The 19,593-nt window shown below is 42.1% G+C and overlaps 1 protein-coding gene and 1 pseudogene across 2 annotated transcripts in view; one reads left to right on the plus strand and one right to left on the minus strand.

Annotated features, from left to right (window-relative positions):
• Window positions 1–1,711: 1,711 nt before the first annotated feature.
• On the minus strand, window positions 1,712–10,020 carry LOC119506940 (annotated as a pseudogene).
• A 345-nt stretch (window positions 10,021–10,365) lies between these two features.
• The window catches only part of LOC119507337 (cytoskeleton-associated protein 2-like), a 32,062-nt gene continuing 22,834 nt past the window's right edge, over window positions 10,366–19,593 (plus strand). For both annotated transcript variants that reach the window (XM_037800508.1, XM_037800509.1), the window contains exon 1: window positions 10,366–10,484. The gene's annotated coding sequence lies outside the window, so the exon portion shown is untranslated. The remainder of the gene's footprint in view (window positions 10,485–19,593) is intronic.

The raw sequence follows: 19,593 nt of genomic DNA on the forward strand, positions 1-19,593 counted from the left end.
CATTCAATCAGCATTTATTGAGTACTTAATAGATGCTGGGTTTAAATATAAAAAAGAATAAAACACATTTCCTGCCCTGAAGGAATTCAATACTGGGTTGACCAGCACACAAATAGAGAGTTTCAGAGCTATTCTGGACATATACTGATGGAACTGCGTGCAGAGCACTAGGGAGCCCTGAGGAAAAGCTGATGTGTGGGAGGAAGGTGTGAAGGAAGGTTAATGGTGGTGAGTTTTGATTTAGCGATTATGGGTCCTGGGTTTTATTTCTGGTCCAATGATGCAGTCTGTCATTTTAGGAAAGTTGTTTCAAAAATATATCATAGCTCTATTTTGGTTTGATTTTTGTAAAGCTGTATTCAGCCCATATTACTATGTCAGCATATTGTTTTGTAATCAGAAATCTAAATTAATTACAATTTGAAAATGTTAATAGAGCATGCCTGTGCTCTTTCTTTTATTCCTTATTTTTATTTCCCTCCATTGTGAAAATGCAGGAGATAAAAAACTCAAAGGAAAATAACCCAACTCTAATCTTACTATCAAAATGTAACTTTTAATGCCTTATATATAGGTTCCTATATTTGAGGGTTTTAATTGTAATTTTCTGAGTTTCTTCTTTTGAAGAAAGTGCTATTTTTGACTTAATCCACAAACTGATGTTTACTGGGCCTTTTTTATGCCAAATCATGCTGGGTGGTGTGGGGAGGCCTCTGCAGAAGGAATAGGGAATACGGCATTGTCCTCAATCAGCTAGCAAGCTTTGGAGGATGCTTGTCCAATATTCATGAAATGAGTAATACTGTTGAAATTTGCATGATTCCCGTTACTCTGAAGGTTCAGAAGGGCTCTTGAAAGGCCCCCTGTCTGAAGAAGCAGATGCAGCAGACAATGTCGATGGAGGTCACGATGCTGTCGTTTTAGATCCGGAGAGACTTGAACCTGGTCTAGACGAGGAGGACACGTATGTTGTGACGTCCCCAGAAAACTCTAGATGGCGTCTGTGGGTGTGTGGCTTAACTACCATAAAAATGCCTTGTTATGTCACCTTGCACCATAAATGAATATTTATTTACACCTTGATCTTTTATCTGGGATGAGCAATGGTTATTACAGAATTTCTTACTGGCCCTATGCTATAATCTTTCAGCTTGGACTTACTAGTTTTTCAATATACTAGGTTTGACTTTGAAAAAAGTTATAGGACAATGAAGGAGGTGTTTTTTGAAATCACTAACAACCTTTTCTTCTGCTCACTTGCCTTGTGCCTTGTGGTGCTCATTTTTTAAAAATTAAATATTGTTATGGTGGTATTATGCTTTGAGCCCATCAACAAATTCTCTCTGTGCCCCTAATATGAAGGCTTAATGTCCAAAAAATTTTTTCACAGGGACTTTGAGGAAGACGACAGCTGTGACTGGGTGTCAGAGCGGAAGCAGCGCTCTGGCTGGCAGGGAGCAGCTGATGAATAACACTTGGGAAATGTGCCTCAATCATACTGCGTAGATTTTTAAATGAGTCTTTAATGTTTATATTATAATTAATCCATAGGATGAATATTTTCCCTCGGAAACACAATGAAGAGAGGAAACTGAATATTAAAATTGTCCCTGATAGTATCACGGGCTTTACAAAACTCTAGAACTCCTGAGGTTTTGTTTTGTTTTGTTTTGTTTTTACCACGAATGATACTTTATTTAGTCATTTTGGTTTACAGTTGAAACTCTGGAAATTCAAAATTAACATCCTTGCCAGTGAGTTTCTTACACACATCAGAGAAAGTTTCAACCTTGTGTTCTATATTGTTCTGCTGCGGTTTGTCCAAATGAACCTTTATAAGCCGGCTGCTGTCCAGTTTTACACGATTCTCTTGCCCACAGTTTTACTTGGAAATACCAAGTTTTCAAGTATTGCATCGTGTACAGCTGTTAGAGTATAGCCCCTGGGACACTCTTGCTTATTTTTTGTACGGCTTTTTTGAGTTGGTTTAGGCAGAATTCTCCTCTGAGCAATAAAGACAACGTGCTTTCCACTGAACTTTTTCTCCAATTTCCGTGCTAGCCGGACTTGGATTTTCTGGAAAGACTTCAGTTGAGGAATAGTAACAAAGATTATAATAGCTTTCTGACCACCACCAACTTCAATTTCCTTGGCTGCTGTTCTATTCAGTTCCCTTTATTGAGCCTTTAGGTCTGAGTTCATCTCTAGGTCAAGAAGAGCCTGAGAAATGCCAGATTCGAATTTATCTGGCTTTTTTTTTTTTCACATTTTATTTTGAAATAAATTCAAAGTTATAGGAACAGTTGCAAAAACAATACAAACCCCATACACAGAACTCCAGCATTCCCTGATGCCCCCTGATACCCTGATCCACTAACTTTGACATGTTGTCACACCGCTATTTCTTTCCCTCCCTCCCTCCCGCCTTCCCTCTCACCCTCCTTCCCTATCATCCATCATCTATTGCTCTGTCTTCTGACCATATGAGAGCCAGCTGCACACATGCTTGAACAAATACTATAATTCACCTATACAATTCCCATGAACAAGAACATTCTTTTATGCAATCCCATTAAACTCAGCTAAGAAGTACAAGAGATTCAACAATGATACAAAGCTTACATTCTATATTTCCTTTTCCTTATGTCTCAACTGTGTCCCTTCGAGCTTGCTGTCCTCCATCCTCAGATCCCATCCAGGTTCATCCTTGGCATTCAATTGTCATCTATTTAGACTGTCTTTTTTTTTTTTTCTCAATTGTGGAAACATATATACAGCCTAAATCTTTCCATTCCACCCCCTCCCTAGCATTCCATTACTGGGATTAATCACATTTAGAATGTTGTAATGCTATCACCTTCCCACCTTTGATTACTAGACATTTCCCTTCATCTCAAACAGCAACCCTACACTCATTTCTTAATTCCCCATTGCCCCTTCCCCCATTTTTCTTAACCCATACTCTACTTTTCATCTCTATGGTCATATTATCTGATAATTTCTTTGTGTTTACTGTGGGGCTTAAAATTAAACTCTTAAATCCATAACAATCTTGTTTTTCTTTGATACCACCTTAATTTCAATAGGACACATAAACTATGTACCTATACTCCTCCATTCCCCCACCTTTATATAGTTCTTGTCAAAAATTACATATTTTACATTGAGTTCAAAACCACTGATTTGTCATTAGAGTTTGTGTATTTTATATCATGTAGGAAGTAAATAGTGGAGTTACAATTCAAAAATTATTGACTCCTATTTGTAGTCCATTGTGGTCAGAGATTGTGCTTTGAATATGTTCAATTGTTTTGTTTTGTTTTGTTTTAATTTATTGAGGCTTGTTTTATGTCCCAGCATATGGTCCATTCTGGAGAAAGATCCATGATCACTAGAGAAAAATGAGTGTCCTGGTGATTTGGGATGTAAGGTTCTATATATGTCTGTTAAAATTCCCTATATCTCTTTCTCCTTTCTTTGTTTCTCTGTCAGTAGGACTCCCTTTAGTATCTGAAGTAGGGCAGGTCCTTTATTGGCAAAGTCTCTCAGCATTTGTTTGTCTGTGAAAAATTTGAGCTCTCCCTCAAATTTGAAGGAGAGTTTTGCTGGATTAAGTATTCTTGGTTGGAAATTTTTCTCTCTCAGAGTTTTAAATATGTCATGCCACTGTCTTCTCGCCTCCATGGTGGCCGCTGAGTAGTCACAACTTAGTCTTATGCTGTTTCCTTTGTATGTGGTGAATTGCTTTTGTCTTGCTGCTTTCAGAACTTGCTCCTTCTCTTCAGTATTTGAGAGTCTGATCAGAATATGTCTTGGAGTGGGTTTATTTGGATTTATTCTATTAGGAGTTTGCTGGGCATTTATGATTTGTGTATTTATATTGTATAGAAGGTTTGGGAAGTTTTCCCCAACAATTTCTTTGAATACTCTTTCTAGACCTTTACCCTTCTCTTCCCCTTCCGAGACACCAATGAGTCTTAAATTTGGACGTTTTATTTTATCTATTGTATCTCTGAGATCCTTTTCGTTTTTTTTCTCTATTCTTTCTTTTGTTCTTTCATTTTCTGTTCTGTGGACTCCTAGGACACTGAGTTGTTGTTCAGCTTCCTCTAATCTGGTATTATGAGTATCCAGTCTTTTTAATTTGGCCAACAATTTCTTTTATTTCCATAAGATCTTCTATTTTTTAATTTAATCTTGCAATTTCTTCTTTATGCTCTTCTAGGGTTTTCTTTATGTCCCTTTTATCCTGTTCCATGGTCTTCTTCATGTCCTTTATATCCTCTGCCATGTTTTCATTCCTCGATTGTGATTATTTGATTAGTTGTGCCAAGTACTGTGTCTCTTCTAATATTTTGATTTGGGTGTTTGGGATTGGGTTCTCCATATCGTCTGGTTTTATCATATGCATTAAGCTTTTCTGTTGTTTTTGGCCTCTTGGCATTTGCTTTGCTTGATAGGGTTCTTTCAAGTTGTAAAAAAAAATACCAATCTAATTTTTCAGAAATACAAGTTGGCTTACACTTTCTCCAACTAAATGACAGATGGCGTCTGTAAGTCACCTATACCCCTCAAGTCAGTTCTCCCCAACTCTGTCTCTGTGGTGTGTGGGGAAATGATTTTTGTTGGGTTTAGTTGGTGAACTCAGTTTGGGTTTGTTGTTGGTGCTGTCCACCCTGAATGTGGTGCTTGTTTCTGGGTGGTCAGGGAGGCAGGGCTGCTTTAGTATTCAAACCTCCCAGGTATTCCCGGAGATTCAAGGCTGTTGCAAGAGTCTAAGCCTTCATTTCAGATTTGCCCCAGATTTTCTCTGTCGCTGACCCAAAAACCACCAGCATTCATGTAGCGTCCCTGGGTTTTCCGAGCAGGCCCCCCCTTTTCAGCTGTGATCTTCCATGACCTCTGCTGAGGGAAGGCTGTGCTACGTCACTAGTGCGCGTCGTCCCTCAAGGGAAGCCCTGGGCTGCCGGGCCATGCAGGGACACTCTCAGCCTGATGCAAAGATTAGCCTATAATTCTTGACTGGCGTAAGTTCTGAATGAAAGGCAGGTAGTAGAGCTGGGCCCCACCCCTTTTGTTCTACTTTGCTAATGCTGCAGAATGCAAAACACCAGAGATGGATTGGCTTTTATAAAAAGGGGGTTTATTTGGCCACACAGTCACAGTCCTAAGGCCATAAAGTGTCCAAGGCAACACATCAGCAATCGGGTACCTTCACTGGAGGATGGCCAATGGCATCCAGAAAACCTCTGTTAGCTGGGAAGGCACGTGGCTGGTGTCTGTGCCAAAGTTCTGGTTTCAAAATGGCTTTCTCCCAGGACGTTCCTCTCTAGCAAGCTTGCTCCTCTTCAAAATGTCACTCACAGCTGCACTGAGTTCCTTCTCTTTGAGTCAGCTCATTTCTATGGCTCCACTGATCAAGGCCCACCCTGAATGGGTGGGGCCACGCCTCCATGGGAATATCTCATCAGAGTCATCACCCACAGATGGGTGGGGCACATTCCAAGCAAATCTATTCAGCACCAAAATGTCTGCCCCACAAGACTACATCAAAGATAATGGTGTTTGGGGGACACAATACATTCAAACTGGCACACCTTTCCTCTTAGAGAAGATAGACGCCCTAGGGGGAGGTCATTAGCATTTCAATGGTCTCTCTCTGCCTGTGCCACACCCTTGTCTGGGTCACAGAACTGGGAACTGAAAATAGTGGAGGCTTTCTCCACTGAGTTGAAAAAGGAGCAGAGCTAGTCCAAGGTGACCCTCCGGCTCTCCAAGGTCAGTCATCACCCAAAGCGTCTGTCTACTTGTTGGGGATTCTTACCTCATAGTGAGCAGTTCACACTCGCTAATTAAAACCCCGGTTGGAGCTCAGCTGAGCTATATTTGCTTGCTGGGAGAAAGCTTCTCTCTGGAACCAGGAGGCTTTGTAGCTTGGACTGTGGGGGCAGGGTCTCCCGATTTGGATCCGCAGTTCTTACTTACAGATTTTATGCTGTGATCTCGGCCATTCCTTCCAATTCAGGTTGGTGTATGATGAGTGGATCGTCATGTCTGTCCCCCTGCAGTTATTCCGGATTATTTACTAGTTGTTTCTGGTTTTTTTCAGTTGTTCCAAGGGGACTACTTAGCTTCCACTCCTCTCTATGCCACCATCTTAGATCAGCCTCTTATCTGGCTTTTTGCCACTGGGCTTCACAATCTTTCCACTCGAACTGAACGTGGCCTTTATCTTGTTGAGCACCAGCCTAGGAAGTGTCCTGTGAGGTTTTGAACTCAGGGGCACAGCTGTGGCATAATAGGTATGAGCTTTGGGCTTTGGAGTCAGGTAGAACCAAAATTTGGACACTAGCATCACTTACTAGTTGGGTGATCTTGGGAAAGGCTTAACCCCTTTGACTCCCAGTTCCCACAGCCCCCGGGGGTGCTGAACCCAGAGCAGAGCAGTGGCCCCTGGTGTTCTTTTCATGAGTTATGGTCTCTGCTTATTACTAGGTAGCTCTTTGTACAGTTCCTAAATGTTAGAGGATGCAAATGCATTTACGACATAATACTGCGTCCAACTTTTAAATAAGACCCATTTTGTGTGAGCTGCACCTCATTTTTTATGGTCTTCCCCAAATGCCAGCTGCCTTTAAATAGCATCCTTCCCAGGACCTGGCTGTGGGTCTGGCTGGAGGAGTGGGGTGGGCTAAGGCTGTGTCAGGGAAGGTGCAGTCCCATCAAGGAGCAGGGGGGAGGGCCAAGGGCCAGGGTGGACATGGGGAGTCTCAGGGACCAGGGAGAGTTGTGGGACTGATGCTGTGTGTCCTCACAGCACCCGTGCATGTGCCGGGTCCTGTCGTGGGTACCTCATGGATACTGTGATACCTTACTGGGGTGGGGAGATTTCCCTAAAGAAGAAACAGGCTCAGGCTCCCAGGGACACATGCAGGACCACCGCTAACGGGAAGAATCGGGGTGAAACAGTTGTGAACTGCAGTAGGACGGTTAACCAGAATCTGCTGACATATGGAACACATACGTCTTTTTAGAACTTGACCCGTCATTTTCATTTTAACACACAAACCGTCTAGCCCCCGCCCCCACCTTATTTACACTGACACAAAACCATGTCTGTGTAGGGTTGAAGTCCTCCAAGGCCAAAAACACTTGCCTAGAAATCTTGGTTTTAACATTTTGCCTTACATTCTTTGGTTGCTAGTTTGTTTTCTAGATTAGATTTTTATTCTTTTAGTTGGAGAAATACCATATTTTCTTGTGTTTATTACCCTTTAACTTATAATTAAAAAGTAATTCAACAATTATGTGTACAGTTTAATAAGTCTTTAGTGTAAGCAGTTGCCTTCCAGAGCAGCTGGTGGCTCCGTGGTCTACACACTGCAGCATCTATCGCCCACTCAGGAAACAGGTCCCGGAAGCTCAGGTCACACCTGACGGAAGGAAGGGTCAGAGCTGCTTTATTTCTGTGAAAAGGATTTTGTCAACAGTTGAACTGTTGATGTGACCTCCAATTTGGTGACCAATTATGGAAAAATTATTTAGCAATGTGATGGATATTCAGATTTAAGACAGTCCAAACTTAGTGAACCTAAAAGCATTGTGTTCATGTAACTTTAAAATATGCCAGACATACAAAGGTAGAACACAAAATTATATATAGTACATAGTTATAAGTATAAATACATATGGAATGGGCAAAAAAGGAATTCACATAAATGAGAAAACTTGTGTTAGGCTAATAGGTCTTATTTTTTCCTTTCAAATTTTAAAAAATATTTTTACAAATGTAAAGAAAAAAAATACACTGAACCCAAAGTCCTATTTCTCTGAAAATGTTATAGAATCCACAATATTTTTAAGAGCCTTATGCTATATGTAAGCAAAGTCTTTTTTCTGTTAAAACAACAGAAGCTTAGAAACTGTAAATGGAACTGAAGTGCATGCAGAGCAATCATAACTGGATCCCTGGAACCCCATCTGGAGGGGGCCATACAAATCCTGCAAAGAGTTAAAATGGCCAGTTACTCCAGCTGGCTCACTTCTGAATCAAAGGCACACAAATCCTTACAGTTTCTTATGATGGCCAGCACTAGGAGCCAGGAATAGATGCTACTTCAGGAGGGCCCTTCAAATTAAAATCGGTAGTCATTTTCTGCTCTGTTGCTTGCACTTTCTCCTTTCATTCATTTCTTTGCATTTGAATTTTCAAGAATCCTCTTAATGCAATGTTGAACGTGAGGTATGGACATTGTAAAAAAATGGTGTGAGGACCAGGCTGAGGGAAATGCTGAAAGGAAAACATGCAGGAGGCATCCAAAATCTCATTTTTAATTTGCTATTTTCACTCTACTTCTTTTAAACATAGTAATTTGATCCAGTTTCCACCAAGGACCCACTATATGAGTGGAATTAGGCAGAATTTAAATCTATGTAGGAGGTGATCACCTGCCCCCAGGGAATCTTATTAAATGTGACAGAATGTGAATGCAGCAGTACCCTGGAAGGGGTTCAGTGTGCCCTGTGGGTGCTCCTTGGAGATGAGTGTCTGTAGAGTTATGATGGCAGAGCCTCCATAGGGAAGCTCCAAGCTGCCTTCAAATGGGCATTTACTAAATCTCCAGAAAAAGTGCAAAGATAATACAGCATTCCCATATACTCCCAGTTTCCCCTAATGTCTACCTCTTATATTACTCTGCTACATTTGTCAAAGTTAATAACCCACTGTGGGTGCATCATTATTAGCTAACCTCTGGTTGTTATTAGGATTTCACAGTTTTCCCACCGATGCTGTTTTTCTGTTCCAGGATCCCATCCAGGACTAAGGTTGCAATTAGTCGTCTGATCCCCCAGGCTTATCTGGACTGTGAGTCTCAGTCTCTCCTTGTTATTCTCGACCTTGACATTTCTGAGTTGTACTAATCAGGTGTGCTGTAGGCTGTCCTTCAGTTTGGGTTTGTCCCCTGTTTTTCTCATGATTGTCTGAGGATATGGGTTGGGAGGAAGGATCATGGAGTGCAGTGCCCTTCTCACCACATCCTATCAGGGAGTAGGCAATATCAACATGACTTCATCACATGGCTAAAACAGAGTCTGCCAGGTTCTCCCTGTTAAGTTTCTAATCTTCTCTTTCCATACTCTATTCACAATAAGTGAGTCACCACATCCAGCCCATTCTCAAGTGGAGAGGAACCATGTTCTATCTCCCAAAGGGGAGTATCCTCCAAGAGTAAGTTAAGTCATCTAGTTTGTTGCCCATATTGCTCCAGCTTGGCCATTGGGCACTCTTCCAGGTGGGCTTCTGTGTCCCTTGGCCATGCCCCCATACTTTTGTTGTTGTTGTTGTTGATTTTAAGTATTCCTTACTTTCTGGCTCTCCAAGAAGTTGTTCCAGGCTTTTCTTGTACCTTCTCTACCCCCAGCCCTAGAATCAGTCATTTTTCAAGGAGCCCTGGTTCCTTTTATTGGTTTAGAAACCAGGAGCTGGGGGCTGTGTTTGCTCATTGCTACCAGAGTGTCTCAGAGCTAGGAAATACATGTATGTATGTCAACCTGTATATACTCTCCCATCTATAGTTATTTTTGTATCTCTCCATTTATATGTATCTGTGTGACTCATGAGCTCACACTGATATCTCAGACTCTAATCCACTAACACAGGGTACATTCTAGCTCCCCCCACCCTCACTTTCTGTAACCTCTCTTTGAGGGTGGAAAACCCAGCTCACACCCTCCACCATCCACTGCCTTTGTTGTTCAACCCCAGTATGCATGTAAGGTAGCTCCAGAATCAACTGGTTCTTTTGTGAGAAATGAATTTACCAGCTAGAATATTGTCTTTGGCCATAGTTTCCTGTCAAAACACCGTTTTCCAGAGTTACTTATGTTAGCTCTTTTTGTTCACCAACCTCTTAACTTTTCATGAGTTAAGGCAAGTATGGATAGCTGAGGGTATTTCCAGATACTCAGCTTCCATAAATACCGTGCTTTATACCTCTTAGCCATCTCAAATCTTATCATTGCCCCAGGGTGTAAACATTTCTAAGCCATCAAACAAGGAAATGAACTCATGGATAGCTATTGAGAGTGCATGAGTCTTGACTGGATTGCAAATCTTTTGGAGAGTCCGATGGTTTTCAGGGTTTTGCTTTCAGTGAAATTTGAGGTCGTTCTAATGGAATTGGCTGATGACTACAAACCATTTTAAATAATAGATTACAATATCATTCTTGGCATATAACTAGGCAAGAATTGAGGGACATGGAACGAAAATTCCATTCCTATCTCCTTCCTTGTGTGGATGACGTTTTACTGACGGGCGCTGGTCTTTGTGGTCCCCGCCCAGTCCCCGAGGCTCCGCCCCGCCCCGGCCCCTGCCCGCCTCCGCCGCTATCGTTCGCGCCCCGCCCGGGCCGCGGGAGGCGCTGCGCCCTCCCCATCCTGGACAGCTGGACACTCCTCCCGCCCCCGGCCGGGCGCAGCAGGTACATGGCGGGCGATCGGCTCTTAGTCCCAGGTTTCCGGGAGCCAGGGGGAAGGGACGGGAACCGGCGGAGGGGCGGGAAGGGAGGGAGCCGCCTGGCGTCCCGGGCCGCGGCGGTCTCTATGGCAGTGCGCACAGCGTCGCGCGCGGGGCTGTGGCCGCTGTCCCACCGCCTCCGGTGTCAGGAGAGGGGAGTTCCCCTGAACCCGGGGGTTCCCACCGTCAAGCCCTGGTTCCGCCTCGGCCGCGCTCAGAGCCGGCCCTCGGGTGTCCGCAGGTTCCACTGCCCCGAGCGCAGCGCCGGGCCTCCCGCTCTGGCATGAAATTCGCGTAAAACAATTTACTCCTTCTGCCAGTTGGTTTGTCAAACTTTCAATTTCTACCTTATGTATGCCCAGTATTTTCATTACATGGTTCAGCTCTTTCGCCATATTTTCCCTAAGCTTTTTGAATTGACTTGTTATTAGTTGTTTAAATTCCTGTATCTCAGTTGAAGTGTAAGTTTCTTCCTTTGACTGGGCCATAACTTCATTTTTCTTTGTGTAGGTTGTAGTTTTCTGTTGTTTAGGCACCTGACCTCCTAGGCCACCCCAATCAGGTTTTCCCAGACTTGGACAAGCTCAGGTCACAGAAAGAGGAAATATTCAGTATCTGTTTTCCCTGATGGTGTGTCTTAGAGGATTGACACACCCTGTGCTTTTCTGCCCAGAAGGTGTCACCTGTCAGGCTGTTGCAGGCTGGTGTAAGGGGATATGGCCCATGGCTCTCCTCCCCCAGGCTCTGGGGTCTGGTTCGGAATGGATGGAAGGTAGTAGAGCTGGGCCCCTCCTCTTTCCTCTTGGGAAGCTATGCCCCCTATAGAGAGGTAATTTGCATAGAAATAGATTCTTTGTTTCTCTGACTCTGCTGTCTCCACCCTCGTCTGGGTCATTGCGCTGGGAGTTTAAAATGGTTGAGGCTTTCTCTACTGCACAGCACTGGTAGCTGAAAATGGCTGAGGCTTTCTCCACCCAGCCGCCCAGGTTGACAGAGAGAGAAAGGGACAGAAAGCCCCCAGATTCACCAGTCAGCCAGAGATAGCACCTGATCCTTTGGGCTCTCTGTCCCGAGACAGATACATACCCTGATGCTCCCAATATCCATCATCACCAAAAGCCTCTGTCTGCTTGTTGGGGATTCACTGTCTGTATTGAGCAGTTAACCTTGAAACCCCAGTTAGATCTGGGCTGGGGTATGTTCAGTTGTTCAGACAGTGCTGTTCTCTAGCACCGCAAGGCTTCTATGGGGGGGGGGGCTCTTGGCGCAGGTCCACAGATTTTACTTACAGGCTTTATGCTGAAATCTCAGGCATTCCTCCTAATTCAGGTTGGTGTGTGATGAGGGGACGGTCACGTTTGTTTCCCCGCAGTTATTCCAGGTTATTTACTAATTTTTCTGTTGCTTATGAATTGTTCCAGGGGGATTAACTGGCTTCCACTCCTCTCTATGCCACCATCTGAGCTCCCTACCCATTTGTCAAACTTTTGATGTAACCCTAAGGACTTTGGCTATGAGTCCACTTATTGGAGAACTGAGAATGCTTTCTTACATAAGCTTCATCCTTATTTGTAATTTCTTCGTTTCCTTTCTTCAAAGTTGAGTAAGAATTTATGGATAATCTGCATGCACAATCCTTTTAGAAAATTTCCAGTAATTTTCCACTAGTTTCATCCATCGTTTAGGTCAATGGCATTTATTTTTCTTTTTTTAGCAACTCACATTTCCTGAGTCCTCCAAAGCATTCAACTTAGTTTTTGTAGAAGTAATCACATTCTTTATCCATTCATATTTCAACCATTTATGTAATAATAACAATAACAAATTCATTTGGCATAAACAGATTTGGGAACAAGCAGAGCGATCCTGGTAAGCATCAGGTCAGTTGGTGTGAAGGGAGGTATTTTGGGTCCGTGAGCCTGTGTGTCTCCAGCTGTAACCTTGTGTGGGCACCAGTCAAGGGGACTGTCCATTAATCTAGAGAGAAGGTCGGGCAGAGGTCAGTTAGAAGGGCCTCTGTTGTGTTTAATAACATGGCTGAATTAAGTGCTGTGTAAATAAAACTGTATACCAAACTCAGGGAGTGGCTTTTAGGCCCTCCTGGAGTGCTGAGAAAGATTGCAGCTTCTGGTTTCACAGCACATTGCTAATCTCTTGCAGGAGTGTATTAATAAGAATAGCTAACATGTAGAGAGCTCAAGCTCTCATCATGTGCAGGCTCTGTTCTAAGCATCTTTCACAGATTAACTCACCTCAACTTTACAACAATCCTAAAAGGATTATTGTCTCCATTTTGCACATGAGGTAGTGACACACAGAGATTAAAATAATTTGCCAAAAGTCTCAGAATTAAGGAGCGTAAATTGGGAAGTGGGATTAGAACCCAGTCCCTCTTGATTCCACAGAGTTTTTAGCTATTCTGCCCTGCAGTTTTTAGTTATATTCTCTACTTTCTAGAGCTTGAAAAGCAAATGATTAGTAAATCTCTAAAAATCCTCCAACACCAAGTGATGATTTTTCTTGCAGAGAATAACAGGTTTTTTATTGTGATGGAGTATTATGATGGAGGAGATCTCATGAAAAGGATCAGTAGACAGCAGGGAGTGTTATTTAATGAAGATCAGGTAAACACACTTCTAATTTGCTTTTTTTAATTTTATTTTGAAATAAATTCAAACTTACAGGAACAGTTGCAAAAACAATACAAACCCCATATACAGAACTCCAGGATACCCCAACCCTCCTCCCGATACCCCGATCCACCAACTGTAACATCCTGTCACACTGCCATTTCTTTCTTTCCTTCCCTCCCTATCTATCATCCATCATCTATTGCTCTGTCTTCTGAACATATGAGAGCAAGCTGCACACATCCTTGAAAAAACAGTATAATTCACATATACATTTCCCATGAACAAGAATATTATTTTATGCAATCCCATTAAGCGCAACTAAGAAGTTCAAGAAATTCAATATTGATACAAAGCTTACATTCTATATTTCCTTTTTTTTCTTATGTCCTGTATATGTCCCTTTGAGCCTCCTCTCCTCCATCCTCAGATCCCATCCAGGATCATCCTTGGCATTTAATTGTCATCTATTTAGACTGTCTTTTTTTTTTCAATTGTGGAAATGTATATACAGCCTGAATCTTCCCATTCCAACCCCTCCCTAGCATTCCATTAGTGGGATTAATCACATTTAGAATGTTGCAATGCTATCACCTTCCCACCATCCATTACTAGAGATTTCCCTTCACCCCAAACAGAAACCCTACACTCATTTCTTAACTTCACATTGCCCCTTCCCCCACTTCTCATAACCCATACTCTACTTTTCCTCTCTGTGGTCATATTCTCTTTCTTTCCTTCCCTCCCTATCTATCATCCATCATCTAGAAAGAAAATGATACTTTCTTTGTGTTTACCGTGGGGCTTAAATTTAACCTCTTAAATCTATGACAATCTTGTTTTTCTTTGCTACCAACTTAACTTCAATAGGACACATGAACTATGTTCCTATACTCCTCCATTCCCCCACCTTTATGTAGTTCTAGTCAAAAATTACATATTTTACATTGAGTCCAAAACCACTGATTTATCATTACAGTTTATGTATTGTAGGAAGTAAATAGTGGAGTTACAAATCAAAAATACAGTAGTATTGGTATTTATATTTACCATGTGATCTTTACTGGAAATCTTTATTTCTTCATGTAGTTTCAGTCAATTGTTTAGTGTCCCTTCCTTTCAGCCTGCTCACCTCCCTTTAGCATTTCTTATAGGACTGATTACTGGTGATGAAGTCCCTCAGCTTTTGATTATCTGGGAATGTTTTCATCTCCCCATCATTTTTACCCTCCAGGTGTTTGTGAATTCTCCAAGTCTCTGATGGTTATTGACTTCTATTTGTATTCCATTGTGGTCAGAGAATATGCTTTGAACAAATTCAATTTTTTTTTTAATTTATTGAGGCTTGTTTTATGTCCCAGCATATGGTCCATTCTGGAAAAAGATCGTGATCAGTAGAGAAGAATATGTGTCCCAGTGACCTGGGATGTAATGTTCTATATATGTTTGTTAAATTTCTCTATCTCTCTCCTTTCTTTGTTTCTCTGTTGGTAGGGTTCCCTTTAGTATCTGAAGTAGGGCAGGTCTTTTTTTTTTTTTTTTTTAATCTTCATTTTATTGCGATATATTCACATACCATGCAGTCATACAAAACAAATCGTACATTCGATTGTTCACAGTACCATTACGTAGTTGTACATTCATCACCTAAATCAATCCCTGACACCTTCATTAGCACACACACAAAAATAACAAGAATAATAATTAAAGTAAAAAAGAGCAATTGAAGTAAAAAAAGAACACTGGGTACCTTTGTCTGTTTGTTTGTTTGTTTCCTTCCCCTATTTTTCTACTCATCCATCCATAAACTAGACAAAGGGGAGTGTGGTCCTTATGGCTTTCCCAATCCCATTGTCACCCCTCATAAGCTACATTTTTATACAATTGTCTTGGAGATTCATGGGTTCTGGGTTGTAGTTTGATAGTTTCAGGTATCTACCACCAGCTACCCCAATTCTTTAGAACCTAAAAAGGGTTGTCTAAATTGTGCGTCAGAGTGCCCACCAGAGTGACCTCTCGGCTCCTTTTGGAATCTCTCTGCTACTGAAGCTTATTTCATTTCCTTTCACATCCCCCTTTTGGTCAAGAAGATGTTCTCTGTCCCACGATGCCAGGTCTACATTCCTCCCCGGGAGTCATATTCCACGTAGGGCAGGTCTTTTATTAGCAAACTCTCTCAGCATTTGTTTGTCTGTGAAACATTTAAGCTCTCCGTCAAATTTGAAGGAGAGTTTTGCTGGATAAAGTATTCTTGGTTGGAAATTTTTCTCTCTCATAATTTTAAATATGTCATGCCACTGCCTTCTTGCCTCCATGGTGGCTGCTGAGTAGTCTCTACTTAGTCTTATGTTGTTTCCTTTGTATGTGGTGGATTGCTTTTCTCTTGCTGCTTTCAGAATTTGCTCCTTCTCTTCTGTATTTGAGAATCTGATCAGAATATGTCTCGGAGTGGGTTTATTTGGATTTATTCTATTTGGACTTCGCTGGGCATTTATGCTTTGTGTATTTATATTGTGTAGAAGGTTGGGGAAGTTTTCTCCAACAATTTCTTTGAATACTCTTTCTAGACCTTTACCCTTTTCCCCTTCTGGGACACCAATGAGTCTTAAATTTGGACTTTTTATTTTATCTAACATATCCCTGAGATCCATTTTGATTTTTTTGATTTTTTTCCCCATTCTTTCTTTTGTTCTTTCATTTTCCGTTCTGTGGTCCTTGAGGACACTGAGTCATCGTTCAGCTTCCTCTAATCTTGTATTATGAGTATCCAGAGTCTTTTTAATTTGGTCAACAGTTTCTTTTATTTCCATAAGATCTTCTATTTTTTTATTTACTCTTGCAATTTCTTCTTTATGCTCTTCTAGCATCTTCTTTATGTTCTTTATATCCTGTGCCATGCTCTTCTTCATGTCCTTTGTATCCTGTGCCATGCTCTCATTGTTTGTCTTTAGTTCTTTGATTAATTGTGCCAAGTACTGTGTCTCTTCTGATCTTTTGATTTGGGTGTTTGGATTTGGGTTCTCCGTATCATCTGATTTTATCACATGCTGTAAGATTTTCTGTTGTTTTTGGCCTCTTGGCATTTGCTTTACTTGATAAGTTTCTTTCAGGTTATAAAAAATACCAATCTCTAATTTGTCAGATCTCCAGCTTGGTGGCGTATACTTTCTCTAACTAACCAACAGATGGCGTCTGTGAGTCACCTATTCCCCTCAAGTCAGTTCTCCCCAACTTTGTCTTTGTGGTGTGTGGGGATCTGATTCTTGTGGGGTTCAGTTGGTGCACTAAGTTTGGGTGTGTTGTTGGTGCTGCCCACCCTGATTGTAGGGCATGTGTCTGGGTGGTTAGGGAGGAAGGGCAGCTTTAATAGTCAAACCTCCAGGTGTTCCCAGAGATTTAAAGCTGTTGCAAGAGTCTAAGCGTTCATCTTAGACTTGCCCCAGGTAGTCTCTGCCGCTGACCCACAAGTCCTGGGTATTGGCATAGGGTTCCTGGGATTTCCGAGCAGGTCCCCCTTCTCAGCCGTGCTCTTCCAGGTCCTCTGCTGAGGGAAGGCTGTGTCACATCACAAGTGCATGCCAGCCCTCCAGAGAAGCCCTGAGCTGCCAGGCCATGCGGGGGCGTTCCCAGCTCGTTTCAGAATGCAGACTCCTAGTTTCACCAAATGCACGGTCCCTGTGGATTTAGCAGTCCTTGTCCGGCTGGTGGATTGCTGGAACTGGTGTTCTGGGTCACTTTCTGTTTTTTTTCTATTATTTTTCAAGGAGATGTTTTTTTGCCCTGTCTCACCTAGCCACCATATTAGGTTCCTCTCTCTAATTTGCTTTTTAATTTATAAGGGGGGAAATTAAATTTTCAATGCCATACATAGTAGAATGTGCTGATATGAAGCTTGATCATTGGTATAGAAAGTGAAACCACAAAATGGTGGATCAATAATCTTGGTCAATGTAGTCTGGAACATGTTTGCAATTGACCTTAACTCTTTTTGAGAGTGAGATTTTCTTGAGAAAAGATAGTTTTTTTTATTTTTGGACAATCATGTGGAATGCCTCTGAAATAAATCTTCACAGTTAAAAAAAATCAGAATGTGTGTGTTTCTTAGCTATTTAAATGTAGCATTTTAATAATGTCACTCTTTTTCCTTTTTCCAGTTGGTACTCTGTTTTAAAATAGCTATACCAGTTTGCAAGGGAGGATAGAAACTCTTTTTAGCCTTGACTGTTTAGTTTCATGGGTTATTAAGAAAGGGAGAGAAATGGTGAAGAATAACGGTCTCAACTCCCATTTTCTCTTTCTGCATAACACATTTTTCTTCTGTGCTCTGAGCCTCCCCTGGGATCCTCCTGGGAACTGTGCTCTTGGCAGAGACGGGTGTACGTGTGGAGGGGAATCTGAGTCAGGGCCTGTGTGACTGAGCTACAGCTGCAGCCTTCAGCCTGGCACAGAATGGCCACCATCTTCCTTTCCATCTTTTTTTTTTTTTAAGGAAATGGGAAATTGATTATCTAGGGAGAAATTAAAGGCTAAGGAGTTAGAGCTCTTTGATTGAGAGGTTCAAATGATGCCACCAAGACTCTCCACATTGGCCTCTCTGCATCGCGCTGCACGCTGGCCTCTGGCAGAGTGTCCTCCATGCTGCTAGGGGGATGGTCCCCGGCAGTGCTGCCAACACTGCCCTACCACACAGGGTCCAGAGCAAGGATGATCTGTCCCGATTGCTCCAGCAGAGATGTCCTGGGGGAGACAGGACCGGGCCAGGCCTGCACCATTCCCGGTAGACAGGCTGCTGTGTATCCTCATCCACCAGGCCCCAGCCCACCACTAGGGTTATGGGGTGGGAGGCAGCCAACCCCATATCCCAACCACCTGGAACGGCTCTGCCCTGTGAAGAGGGGCTTCGTGTGAAAAAGAGGAGTGGGGTGCTGATCTAACAGGGGTAATCTTAGAAGCTGACAAAAAAATACATATGAGCCGTTTAAAATAGTAAAGATATTAACCATTTTATGCCAAATTTGTTAAATATATTTCTCTAGTCTTTGTTCCCATAAAATGGGATTTTGCCTGAGAAGCTGGAGGTAGGAGAATTAATTAATTAATTAATTAATTAATTAATTCAAGGAAATTTAGCAACCGCATACATCCGTAGTGCCTAGCATCAAGCAGTCGTGAATGAGGCCCCTGTCCTCGTGGGCAGCATCTGCTAGGAGTGAGGAGAAAGCCAGGGGGCTCAAAGATGTCCAGGAGGACGTGGGTAGCTACAGGGTCCGAAGTGAGAGCCAGTAGCACCTAGGTAGTAATTAAAATCATGACGGTTTTGAGATTACCATCAGGGTGTATACACAGAGAGGCAAGAGGGGGTGAGGACCGAACCCAGGAAAATCCTACCATTAGCACAAGCTGTGGGGGAAGCAGGGTCAGCAAGGAACCCAAGTGTGTGGGTTTGAATCTATTATGTCCCCCACAAAAGATGTTCTTTTTTTTTTTAACAATCATCCAAAATATATAATCCATTGATCACATTACCATCGTATAGTTGTTTATTCATCACCCCGATCTATTTTTTTTAAACATTTCCCTTGTTCCAGAAAAAGTGAAAGTAAGTAAAGTAAGAGTAAAACAGAACACCCAAATTGTCCCCCTCCACCCTATCTTTCTGTTAGTTTTTTTGCCCCCGTTTTACTCCTCATCTAACCATACACTGGATAAAGGGGAGTGAGATCCACAAGGCTTTCCCAATCCCATTGTCACCCCTCATAAGCTACATTTTTATACAATTGTCTTCGAGATTCATGGGTTCTGGGTTGTAGTTTGATAGTTTCAGGTATCCACCACCAGCTACCCCAATTCTTTAGAACCTAAAGAGGGTTGTCTAAAGTGTGCGTAAGAGTGCCCACCAGAGTGACCTCTCGGCTCCTTTTGGAATCTCTCTGCTACTGAAGCTTATTTCGTTTCCTTTCACATCCCCCTTTTGGTCAAGATGTTCTCCATCCCATGATGCCAGGTCTACATTCCTCCCCGGGAGTCATATCCTGCATTGCCAGGGAGAATCACTCCCCTGGGTGTCAGATCCCATGTAGAGGGGAGGGCAGTGATTTCACCTGCCAAGGTGTCCCCCATCTTTCTTTAGGCCATTTGTTTCTTTGCTCTATTCTAGCATTTAGAACATCATAACCATATAATAGTCTTCTACAGTTAAAGTTAAATCTTTTGAATGTATGAATGATTAAATAATCAATCTCTGCAACGTCCATAAATTTAATCAAGTATTTTTCCTATGTCCATTTGCATTATATATTAAACTATCTTTTTATAGAAACTCTTCTTTATTCCCATCTATACATTATTTTGCCACATTTAATAACAATGTCCTTCACCATAAACTTTTGAATTATATTTTGTAGCATCGCAGCTTTATCTATGTGGAGGCTTTAAGCCTAAAAA

Source organism: Choloepus didactylus, chromosome 12 (assembly GCF_015220235.1).
Source record: "Choloepus didactylus isolate mChoDid1 chromosome 12, mChoDid1.pri, whole genome shotgun sequence".
Lineage (NCBI taxonomy): Eukaryota > Metazoa > Chordata > Mammalia > Pilosa > Megalonychidae > Choloepus > Choloepus didactylus.